Here is a 13,614-nt window from a genome sequence, read left to right as displayed (position 1 = left end):
ACAATGGAGTCCTAGACCGAGAAGAGGGATGTTGGGACAGAAAAAAATATTTGACAAAATAATATCCAAATGCTTCCCTTATCTGGTGAAAGGCATAGGTTTATAGATTCAAGAAGTTTAGCAAACTCTGAACAGAATAAATTCAAAGAAAGCTTTGGCTAGACCTACCATAATCTAATCTGCTAGAAATAAAAAACACAGAAAAGCCCTGAAAACACCTAAAGGAAAAGGATAGATCACATCAGGAGAAACAATGATCCAAATTACTGCAGTTTCTCATTAAAACCATGGAAATCATAAGACAGCAGAATAGCTTCTTTTCTGAAGGACAGCCTCAGAATTGTTAGTGTTTATAACCCTCATCTCAAAATTACACCCCTAGTAATTTGGTATAAATAAGTGATCAAAAAACACCTAAAATGCTCATTCTGGTATTGCTTAAAACAGCAAAAACTATATAAGTAAGTAAATAAATACATTAATAAATAATTGATAAATACTTCAAAAAAGGGATTAAATATATAATTGTACATCTTTATACAGTTCTATGCAGTCATTTAAAATTCTGTTCATATACTTATTGACATGGGCAGGTATCTACCATCTTGTCAAATTTGGAAATCAAGCTATTTAAAAGGCATGCATGGCATATTTTCCGAACTTACGTACACAAGTTCTCACCAAAGTAAGGGAGACAGTATCACAACTTTGTCTAAGGAAGAAAGAACAAAAGGTTAAACTGCCATTGGTTTCGAATATTATTATTATTTTCAACATTATTTTATCTTAGTGTTCAAATTCTCAAATCATGACCAAGAAGCTATGTCTTCCTGATTTACAGGAGTTCCTCTTAAAAAAGAGGAACTTCAGGGGCACCTGGGTGGCTCAGTCGGTTAAGCATCTGACTTTGGCTCAGGTCATGATCTCACGCTTTGTGAGTTTGAGCCCCGCGACATTGGGCTCTGTGCTGACAGCTCAGAGCCTGGAGCCTGCTTTTGGTTCTGTGTCTCCCTCTGTCTCTGCCCCTCCTCCACTCACGTGCGCTCTCTCTCTCTCTCTCTCTCTCTCAAATATAAATAAACTTTAAAAAAAGAGGAACTTTAATTTTAAGAGGAACATTTAATATAACTGTGGTACATGGTTTAAAAGGGTCCTCGATGAACCGTGCCTCCCCACGTCCACACCCCCTTCCCGTGTCACTTTGCTATTCTTCCCGTTGAGAGGAGGCACACACTTCTCCTGAATCAAACTAGCCATGTGGCTTGCTTTGACCAACAGAATGTAGAGGAAGTGGTGCTTTGGGGTTTTGGAGCCTATATCTTAGGTACCCTGCTAGCTTCTGCTTCTGCTTTTGGAATGCAGCAGCCATGTAAAGGCTATCTTACTGGGAAGAGGAATCACATGAGGAGGGAGGCCCAGAGGGATAGAAGACCGAGGAGAATGGAGGCACCACATCTAATAGCCAGCCCCAACGCCCAGAATTGGAAGTAAAGTTTTTTGGGATCCTGGAGGTCTAGTGACATTGTCCCAGCTCATACCACATGAAACATGGATGAGCCATTTCCACTGAGTGTTACCTGAGCTCCTAATCCACAGGATAGGTAGCAAAGGGTGGTTGTGGCACTCCCTCGTCATGCATAGGTAACTGGAACAATACCACTCAGTTACAAATCTCCACATCAACTTAGGGGTGCCCGGGTGGCTCAGTTGGCTAAGCTACAGACTCTTGATTTCAGCTCAAGTCGTGAGCTCATGGTTCCTGAGATTGAGCCCTGTGTCAGGTTCTGTGCTGATAGTGCAGAGCCTGCTTGGGATTCTCTCTCTCCTTCTCTCTCTCTCTGCCCCTTCCTCGCTCATGCTCTATCTCTCTCAAAATAAATAAATAAAAACATTAAAAAAAATCTCAACACAGACTTAAATATTGCTTATAGCTAGAGGATAAGAAAATGTCAGGAACATAACATGGTGGCCATTTTGAGTGAACATGCCAGAGCAAAACAGTCCCTATTAAAAAAGAGAAAATTTGGGTATTCGAGCAAAGCTTGATGAATTTGCTTTCTAAGTAGGCATCACTCACCAAGATCCTATGATAAAAAACATTTTTCAAGCTTTTGATTCTGGCATTTAGAATTGTTACGTAGCATTAAATTCATTTCACAAAGGTATATTTGAAAATTCACAGCACCAGGGTAAATAATTTAAAGCAATGTTCTGCTAAAATGACTATCAAAATTCCTGGCATTGAAAACTTTGAATTAATTTAGAGACACCTGCTATGCAAACAAATTGCCAAAGGGATGTCAATGATTCTCAGTATACACATTCTTATTTAAATAAGCCATGCTACCTTTGACAACTATGGAACCTTTCTCAATCCAAATACTAAGCATGCAGTGTAGGTCTAGGTCATTCTATATAGTTGACATTTGAAAAATAGATACGATTCAAAAGCTATTTAATAAAACACAATTTGAAACAAAAGTGTGCATTTGAAATCATATTCATCCATTCTATTCCAGTATCAATAATCGGCATTCATTTCAGATATCAACCTAATAACAGTATTAGAAAGATTCTTCTTGAATATGTTAAAATCATTCCAAAAGTGATTTTAAAATGACTACTAAAGAAATCTCTGATTTTCTAAGATAAGCTCTTTCAAAATTTAAGACAGTAATAGTAACAGCACCCATAAGAATAATGTCACATATTCTCGTAAAAATCTCCTCACACACATTATTTTATTAGAGCCCCATAACAGATGTGTATCAATTGTATAGATTAAGAAACAGAGGCCTTTGCATATGAGAAAGGTGCTCACTGTTGCTGTAAAAAGAGTATCTTTTAAATCATACACCTAAGTTCTCTAAGAGTTAATTGCCTAACTCATGTATTATTATCAGTGAATATCACAAAATTTATATACAGGTAGCACCATAACTCAGATAGGGAAATGGGGACACCACCCCGCTCCATGTCTATTGAAAGCATAAATTTCATGAGAATCTTTCAGACAGCTATCAAACTTCTGTCATTTTTCCAGATAACCAAAAAAAATTTTTAAAAAACAGCTCATTTTCTAAGGGAAACTATCATTTTTTATGATATCTTACCCTAGATCAAATAAATAAACAAACAAAACAAAGACAGATATTGGACAAAATGGCACCCACAGAGAATCTGAAGTATCCTATAATATTTTGTACCTTGGAAATGACTGCAAGTTAAAATGTTCCATTACATAAGAAAACTGCCCCCAAATTGAGTGTGGGTTACATTTTATTGCCAGTTATCAGAATGAAGTCTATCAAGAGGTCAATTAACTAAAAATTTATTAACATACTGATACTGTGGCAGGTACCAAAAAATTTAGACTTCTAAAGAGAGTTATATTCAAATTGTAAAAATGATAAGTATTTATAAGAAAGATATCTGGGAGGCTAGCAAGTTAACTCTAGGAATTAGAAACAGCATATAACTAATAAAGCTAAAAAGAGCAGGCATGGTGGATGCTGGGGGAACAATGAAATGAAGTAAATCCTGAAAATGTTGATAAATAGATGGGCAGGGTTTATGAAGTCATTTCTAGTAAAACAATATAAGGAGGAAAGAAGAGCAAGAAAGGTTTGGAAGTTAGGGGAAACATAGAAATTGCATTTATTTGGAGGTAAAACTTTTGAAAATTCCTGTATGCTTTCATTAATGACTGAGGTATTTTCCTTCTCTTCTTTGAAGAGGGTTTGGAGACTATTTGAAGATGCAGTGGGAAATAAAAGTGCAAATTAAATGTTCAGTGAGTTGGGCACGTGAAACAGTCCACATCTGCTCCCTACTCCCGCATCATCAAATCTGCACGTCCTTCTATATTCTTGATCTTTGTGAATGGTAAAACCATCCATCCAGTTTATAAACCAGAATCCCTCTCTATGCCCTTCTCATTGAATCTGTCACCAAATCCTATAAAGTGACTTCCCAATTTTTCTTGAAACTGCTCACTTTCCACCTCCTCAGTCCATACTCTGGACTCCTAATTGGAGGCCCTGGAGGCCCTTCCCTCCACCCCTCCCACTCCCCATCGCCAGCTAGCATGATCTTTCCAGCATGATCATACTAGCCTGATAGTTCTAAAACAAAGAGTTGATTATGGTATTCTGCTTAAGATCCCTCAGCGACACATCATAGCTTCAAAAATTATAAACTCATGGATCCTGCCTGCTTTTCTAGCTTCATCTTTATAACCTCACATTTACACAGTTTGTTCCAGGCAAACTGAACAATACATACTGTACTTCAGAACATATTGTTTCCCACTACCCACCAATTTACCTATGTAAATGTCACTTAACTTTTATTTTTAATTAAAATTTTTTTGTTTTTATTTATTTATTTTGAGTGACAGAATGCAAGCAGGGGAGGGGCAAAGAGAGAAGGAGAAAGAGAGAATACCAAGCAGGCTCCACACTGCCAATGCAGAGCCCAACACAGGGCTCGAACCCACAAACCATGAGATCCCAACCTGAGCTGAGATCAAGAGTCAGACACTTAACTGACTGAGCCACCCAGGCACCCCTTGACTTTTAATCTTTGACTCATATGTGGTCATCTCCTCCAGAATACCTTCTTTAGTCCCTCACTCTCAAGTCTGTCTCTCTTCTTGGTTCCTGAAACATGATCATGTCTTGACGTGGGTTAGGGAAGCGTTAGCCAGGCAATTGTTCAGTACACCAATCTTCAAGAAGACTTAACCTTAATCAGGAAGACTGCTGAGAGAGAAAATTTGTGTTTATCAATACTATATGTGATTAAAAGGATTATTTTGATAGGCTTCTAGGAAATCAGAAGCCTGAGAAGACCCAAGAATATGCTTGAATAGCAATAAATGATTTCTAAACTGCCTTTCAAAGAGGGAGCATTTGGTTAGTTCCCATGTTTTTATTTTGCTGGTTAGGGTGTGCAGGTTTGGAGTCAGAGCAAAGCTGTTTGGAACAATATAGGAGAGGGCATCCTCTGCCAACAAACATCCTTCCCTGCACTGTGCTTGTGGTGTGGTGGTCTGTGCAAAATTGTGGTTTCTTTCCAAAAGAAAAGTGGGTCAGATACTTAAGGAACATCAGTTTCAAGGGAAAATAAAGACCTAATTAGCTTTCTCAGGACACACCATGTTTCTCTCTGGTCCTGCTCGTAATATTTATCACATGATCTTGTAATAAGTTAAATGACTTATTGAAGTTCTCCATAAGTTTCCCAAGTGCTGAGACTATGACTTTTTTGTTTTGTAACAAGTCCGTAAAAGGAACACGTTCACCCAAATGTGCGATCTTGAAGTATAGTGAACTGACACCCAAAGATCAGAATTTAGCAGTGGGTCCACACAGCAGGACTGTCCAGAGAAGAATGACCTTGAGTCAAGCAGGTAAGAATACTATGTTCACTAAAGAGACTTTCTTTTCATGGGATAGACACAGAAGATTGTGAGGGAAAATATCCCTTAAAACTATACTTTCTTTGGTTTGACCTCATGTTTACCAAGTAAACTACTGACTGCCTATTTCCTACTTTCATATAAGGGATGGAGGGTCCTGGATGGAGAAAACCAAATCTATGGTCCCTAGAAAAACATATCTACCATTATCAATCAATAAATTTGCATTCTAGTTTATACATTATTCTCCTGAAAGTGTGATTAGTAGAATATAAGGTCTCTAAATCTGATTGACTGTGTGTATGTGGACAAATCATAATTTCTGAACCTCTCATTCTGCTGACCACATCAACCTATCTGAGGTTTGGGGTAGATCAAATAAAATAATATGTGTGTAACCATTTTGAAAATTATAAAGTTCCTACACGTATTTTTTTCCTCTTCGACAAGAATGGCCTACATATGTCAAAGGATATTTTAACTTTGGTTATTTTTTCCCTAAAATTTTATTTCATTTTGGTACTACTTTTTCCCAGTAGAAATTTTATGCTCTTGACCTGATTTAAACTAATATTTTCCTTCTTTCCACTGCCAGTAAAATATTGTTATATTCAACTTTTCTCAGGAGCAAGACGATCTGTATTTCTTCATACTAGACTACCACACTGAAAAGGAAAAGGGGTACCTCTTGACCTGATGACTCTTCATCTGGAAAATATACAAAATACTGTGAAAAAACAAGCTAGTAGGATCTTTTAGGATTAAGTTACATTGCTTTATTAGACAAGAAACTACACAGATGTGGAATTTACAAGAAATGATGTATTTTCTGGTAATGACCCATATTGATTTGGCAGTTGTTTAAATATTATGTCAACCAATTATATTTAAAATCTCAACCAGATTGGAGAGATAATCTGCTTGGAAATTGGAGAGGAAGAAAGTACTATCGAGGGCAAGTAAAACTGTTTTTTGAAAACTGCTACTTGACTTGAGCCTTGAAACTCAAAACAAATACGAATAATCTTAAATTTTGTCAAATCAGGATATTAAATCGTTTATTTAAACCACTCGACCCAGCAGAAATGCTATTTTCTTGCATATATTTTCTGCTCTATTAGAGAACTCTGCTAAAACGAGAAGGTTCATAATCCCTTATCCAAAACCCATAGGGTAAATGTGTTTTGGAATTAAAACTTCTTCAGATTTTAGAAAAGTGATATTATATGTTTGCCATATAATCAGTGCAGTAGTAGTAAAAGGCTTTCTGAAAAAAAAGTGGGTGTTTGTTATATCTTTACTGAGTACATGATGTATAGCAAAATTATAAACAATAATAAAATATATAATATTCTTTTCTGTAATTATATATAACCGATTTTCACAGAATGCTTTAGTTAATTTTTGTCTAACTCTTATAGCCATAGCCAATCTATGGTTATGATTAATGAAGGCAGGTAATTCAGTCATGAGTGTTGGTTGGTATTTTCCTTAATTCTTAAATCTTTTGTGGGGAGTTATAAGTTCTTTTTCTAGCGTATATATACATATACACACATATATGCATACATGTACATGTACATACATATTAAATGCATTGCAAGCCTTACATGTCTGACTTCCACTATAACTGCATCCCTACAAATTTTATGTTGTACTCATTATTGTCTAGTTTTCCTTTTATTTTCAAATAGGTTGGATTAAATTGTTTCCTTACTTAAAAAAAAAATGATGTAGAGGCACTACTTTAAGATCCATGAAACTTCTTCAAAGTCCTCAGCCTTTAGTTCCCTATTCAAACACTTTTTGAAGTATGTCCTGCAAAATATTTATAATTTTCCTTTCAATTGACAAATAAATTTGAGAAGAAAGGGTTAAACATGGTTGAAACAGGTTTCCTTAAAGCAGGAATAATGTGCCAATATGTGTACCAGGAAGGAATTTAGCATGTCTGACTCCATGTTGCATCTATTTCCCTTGCTGCTGCGATCTATACTTTAGAAACTTCTGCTTAGCCCTGCAAGTAGGCATGTTACAGCTAGGATTTGCAAAAAGTGCTTTTTACCCCAAATCTACTTCACCTGAGGAGAGAAGTACATACAGAAATGACTATGCTATGTTTAAGATTTACAGGAATGACATGAACAGATTCCTGTATGCAAAGATCAACTGACTAAGGACAAAGAAGTTACTCAACCTTCTTCAAAGTCTACAGATATCAGTCACCTTTTGACTTCAACTCCCTCCTCCTTCCTTTTCTTCCTAACATAAAACAGGATTGGGACGGCGTCTAGGTGGCTTAGTCAGTTGGGGGTCCGACGTTGATTGTGGCTCAGGTCATGATCTCTCAGTTTGTGGGATCCAGCTCTGCGTTGGGCTCTGCCCTGACAGAGTGGTCTGCTTGGATTCTCTCTCTTCCTCTCTTTCTGCCCCTCCCCTGCTCACTCTCCCTCTCTCTCAAAATAAATTAACAAACATTAAAAAAAAAAAAAAGCTCAAATCTCAGGATACTGGAGATGATTTTTTGGGGACAATAGTCTGCCATCTCCTCAGCTTTTCAAAACTGTTTGACTTTTAAAATTAAGTATATGTATAACTCTGTTTTTAAAAGCACAATTTAAAACTAATACAAGCCCCCATTGGTGGGAATAAGAAATGGTGTAGCTGCTATGAAAAACAATATGGCAGTTCCCCCCCCCCCCAAAATTATATAAATAGAATTACACAATCTAGCAACTCCATTTCTGGAAATACATTCAAGAAACTTGAAAGTGGTGTTTTGGAGAGATATTTGTACCCATGTTTATAGCAGCCGTATCTACAATAGCCAAAATGTACAAGCAATGTAAGTGACCGTCAGTGGATGAACAGACAGACAAAATGTGGTACAACGTGGATGGAAACTTGAGGACATTGTCCTAAGTGAGGTAAGCAGTCACAAAAGGACAAATACTGTATGATTCCATTTATATGAGATAACTAGAGTAGTCAAATCATAGGAAGAGGAAGTAGAATGGTGGTTGCCAGGGCCTGGCAGGAGAGGGAAATGGGGAGGTGTTCAATGTGTATAGAGTTTCAGTTTTGCAAGACGAAAAGAGTTCTGGAGATTGGTTGCACAACAAGTGAATATACCTAACAGTCCTGTACACTTAAAAACAGAGATGTACACTTAAAAAAGGTTAACGTGGTAAGTTTGTTATCTGCATGTTCCCATAATTATAAATAGTTTTTTGAAATACGAGTTTCTAGGGGCACCTGGGTGGCTCAGTCAGTTAAGCGTCTGACTTCAGCTCACAGTTTGATCTCACAGTTTGTGGGTTCGAGCCCCACGTCGGGCTCTGTGCTGGCAGCTCAGAGCCCGGAGCCTGCCTCGGATTCTGTGTCTCCCTCTCTCTCTGCCCCTCCCCCTTTCACGCTCTGTCTCTGTCTCTCAAAAATAAATAAATGTTAAAAAAAATTTTTTTAATAAATAAATAAATAAATAAATAAATAAATAAATAAATAATAAACATATAATACGAGTTTCTAGGTCTTACTCCTGACTTGATGGGCCAGAACCTAAGCCTGAACCTAAGGAATCAGTATTTTTAACAAGGACCCAAGTTTATTCTTTTTTTTATTACATATTTTTTAATTTTTTTATTTACTTATTTACTTTTAATTTACACCCAAATTAGCATATAGTGCAATAATGATTTCAGGAATAGACTCCAGTGATTCATCCCTTGTGTATAACACCAAGTGCTCACCCCAGCAAGTGTCTTTCATACCCAAGTTCATTCTGATGTGCATTATAGTTTGAAATCTACTGCCCTGGGAATAAACCACCTACCTTCCGAATATATTAGACTACCATTTTCAGTAATTCATTAGAGCATTCCTGATCAAGGGCATATACTCCCAGTTGAGGAATTAATTCCCAAGTCACTATAGAACATTTATATAGAAATTATTTATATAGCAGTTTAACTCCAAAGAGGGTGCGCTTAGTTATTTACTAATCTCAGTGACATTGTTCTTCAAAGAGTGGGGCAAATTATAAGTATTATCCATCTATAACACATAGAGAAACTGAGGTAAAAGGAGATCAATTGTCCAGAAAAGACCAAATTTAAGTAAGACACAGTATCTTTTGGTAAACATTTAGTAATCACTACATTGTGTTTACTACAGTAGAAATTTAAAGATGAATTTCCCTCTCCCCCAAGAGTTCATCTATAAGTACTGACACCCCCCTAACCTATGGAGATGAGAAACTTCCTCTTGCCAGCTAATCTCACCCTGCAACACACCTCCACCTCTGAGCCCAAGGGCAGCTTATTTAGCCCTCTCTTTCTACAATTCCTAATTTATAGACCCAATTTTAAAATATTATGCAGTTTATCAATGTTTATAATCAATATTATTTTACCAGAGACTGGCAGTCATTAAAAATAGGTAAAAGAAATGTCGATCCAATTCTGAGACCCATGAAGGGAAAACAGGTATCCTTGACGAATTATGTTTTTGGAACCCAAATCAAAATAAAACCTTATGTCAACTTCAGGTCCTACCAGATGAGTCGCCATTTTATTTGGCCAAAGAGAAGATATCTTAGGTAACAGGTGAGAATATTCAAGTTCTTTCTTCAAAGCGCTAAAATTAAAACTTTAAATCTTACCCAGGAAGTTGTTTTCCAAAATACTAGTTATTCAATAAGAACAAGAGACAATGAATGCTGTACACAAAACACTTTGAAACACAGAAGTCCTCTAATTTTAAAGAAAAAGATGTACTATCACGTGGATTACCACCCTGGGGCACATGTTGCCAAGTGTACCCAAAACAGTATTTTTTACATGGCTTTGAAAGAAACCCATTGTTGAGCACATAATTAAATTTTAATATTACTATGAGTACAAATAAGCCTAGTTTAATCTGAAATACAATTAAACAATTAAAAACCAACATGTGTTAATATTTGTGTCATAGAGTGCCCAGAAGATGCCTTTTCGTCAAAAAGTATTAACTTCATTAACTTCAAACTGTTCAAATGGCTTCTGGAGGTTTCTCTTGTTTTAGCATTTCTCATGAACTCCGGAGAATGGATCTCAAAGTTTCCATTTTAAAAAAACAACAACAAAGCATTTGTTCAAAAAGCCTTGTAAGGATACCATTACACTTGCTATGAGATGATATTACATTGACTAATTTTAGAACTCATTCACCAAATACGAAAATTTATTTAAAACAATTCATTATGGATTTAAGTAAGTTAAATTATAAGCTCTCCTATTATTAATAAATGAAATTTAACCTGCCATTTTAACTCTGCATATTATAGGCCACTAAACTCTCAATAAAGTCTATTATGATAACCTAATTAGTGACACATCTGCACATGTAACTTCAGTGCAGTGACTCCTCAAGACGATTGTTATCACCACTTGGAAGAAGAAAGTCATAAGAACTCAGAAATAAAAGAGTTTTAAAAGAAAAATAGCTAGATTGACTAATGCAGACTTCTATTGGAAGCAAATTCAACTTTTTGATGTAGAGCTCTGGTGAAAAAAATGCCAATGGATCAGAGTATTGTTAGACATGCTGATTCGGTTTCCTGTCTTTGACAGGTCACTTTTGTATGACACTGGAAACTTTCTTGGCTCTGCTGTTTTGACTCAGAGGAGCTTATGCTAACTTTGATTTTGAAAGAGACCATTTGTTTTAAAGTTTCAAGAGATGAAACTACTGATTTTAATGGTTGGAGCACACACTCAGGGTCCACGCAAATAAATATTTCATATGTAGATTTTATTCATGTTCCTGGACAGGGGCAAAAGCTATACTATTTATGTTTTCATGGGTTTGAGATTCACATGAAAACGGCCTTTAAAAAAAAACTAACATTAAGTAGTGTGAATTACAATAAGGTTTATAAATTATTTAAAGGAGTGAAACAGTATTTGCATAAGTGATTCTTTTTAAAAGTGATTTGCTATTCCAATCTGACAAAAACCTCAAACAAAATAATTTATTGCCTTCTAAACTCTATTTTGATGGAAACATATTTTATGATTTTCTATTAATATGTAATATTAATTTTTTCCTCATAAATCTTATTTTCACTATAGTTATGGCATTATAAAATAATCTCAAAGATAGTTAAAGCTAGAAATTATAATCAGAGCCAGAACTTTGATAATAAATTTTCATTTCATAAAGCATTTCTAATAATGCCAAGATATGATATCGATTTTTACACGTTATTAGAAAGAAGCACAAACGTTTGAAAGTTCATATTCACTAACCTTCAACACAAATTTGACAAAAGTGTACCTACTGCATATAAGAACAGATAAAACTTAAACAATCTAGATGTCCACTAACTGGTAATGGATAGACGGTGGTATTCATACAATGGACTATTATACAGTAATAAAAATTAATAACTGTGGCTCCATTCACCTGCATGGATGAATTTTAAAGTTTTTGAGCAAGAGAAAGTCATGTAAAAATACATGCAGTGTGAGTGTATTTACATAAAATTCAAAGAGAGGAAAAACTAAACAGTGAAAAGCTATAAAAACAAACCAGGGAATGGTGAATAGAAAATTTAGGATATAGTTACCTCTGGGGGAGAGAAGTGCACGTGATCAAAGAGAAGACAGTGTGGCTATCAGAGATGTGAGTAATGTTCTACTTTCAAAGCAAGGTGGTGAGTACCATGGGTATTTGTTTTATTATTCATTCTTAAACCGTGCATAACTTGACAAAGTGGAGAAAATGAGAGGCAAGAAAATGGTGACTGTACATGTAGACAGCTCTTTTTGAAGAGCATTCATCTTGAGTATAAAGAAATAAAAGAGTAGATAGGAAGAAATATGAATGTTTACAGAGATTTTGTTTTGCTCTTGTGCTTTCTAAGATATGGAGAGCATCTGAATGACACAGAACATTTCCATCAAAGGGGAGAGGGTGGAGGAACAGCAGGGATGACTAATTAGGCAAGGCACACTTGAAGAGGTTCGCCTCTGAACTGAGGGGGAGCACGACTAATTCAGCCAAAGGGCAGTAAGGAAGGATAGAAACAGGCACAGATTCATACAGTCGCTGTAAACGCAAGTCCATCATGTATGGTAGCTTGCTCCTCTTGAATGAGGCAAGGTTATCAGCTGAGAGGGAAAGGACAGACCTGGCTTTGAGAAGCGAAGGCATGAGTAACAGGTTGGGGCAGTGAGAACAAACGGACTACAGATAAATAAATGCCAGCGTTCTCTTGGGCATTTCACCTTAATTCGTTTCCCTTCCCTCTGCCTAGAATGTATTTCCCCTTCCTTTTCACCTAGAAAATCTTCCCATCCTTCAAGACTCACCTCAGATCCTACGTCCTGGGTGAAACGTTTTCTGACTATTCCATGGCAACCCTTGCCTCTTTTAATCCTTACAACACTTAGCTGTATCACTAATATTTTACTTACTCATCAACTATCTTGCAGTAACTCCTTTGTGTCGTGCATGATTTTTTTGTCTCCCTAACTACGGTTCTCAAGGACATAAATCATGTCTTAAAAAAAAAAAAAAAAACTTTTGTCCTCCTTTTAGAAATAGTGCATTCTTATACACACAGCAAACATTTAGCTGCATTTTCTAAATATGCCATCTACTTAAAACAGATATTCTTAAAAAAAATAAGATACACAAAAAAATAAGTAAACAAAATAAGAACACATGAATAAGTGAACTTTGAGTCCTCCCATTATTTTGTCACTGCTTCTGATTTTCAATTTTTGGTTTTAGAACTTTGTAGAAACAAACCAGAGATCTAATGTTAACATAAAACTGGTTTGAATTTTTATATTTTTTTAAACAAATTGTTTCTGCTCATTCAGCTATTTTTTTTTTTTTTTTACAACTTTTAAGATGCTTCTTCACAGAGGTAGGTCTCTTAGGAAATGAAGCAGAACGTTATCAGCGAAGACAAATTATGTTAGGAATGCCATCTTGTGGCTGAGAGTAGTCCATTACACTATAGATCCTTTTAGTGGCAATCTTTAATTCAGAAATAAAATATCCAGGAAATTCACAAATATAAATCATGGTTAAAATTATAGTTACTACCAAGAAAAGAAAGCTAAATGTGTGTGTATGATTGTGTGTGATTTCAGTTGCCAAAAGAGACAATGTTCATTATAAAGAGAAATAATAGGCAAATT

Source organism: Panthera tigris, chromosome B4 (genome assembly GCF_018350195.1).
Source record: "Panthera tigris isolate Pti1 chromosome B4, P.tigris_Pti1_mat1.1, whole genome shotgun sequence".
In the NCBI taxonomy this organism is placed as follows: Eukaryota; Metazoa; Chordata; class Mammalia; order Carnivora; family Felidae; genus Panthera; species Panthera tigris.
This window is presented reverse-complemented; position numbering follows the sequence as displayed.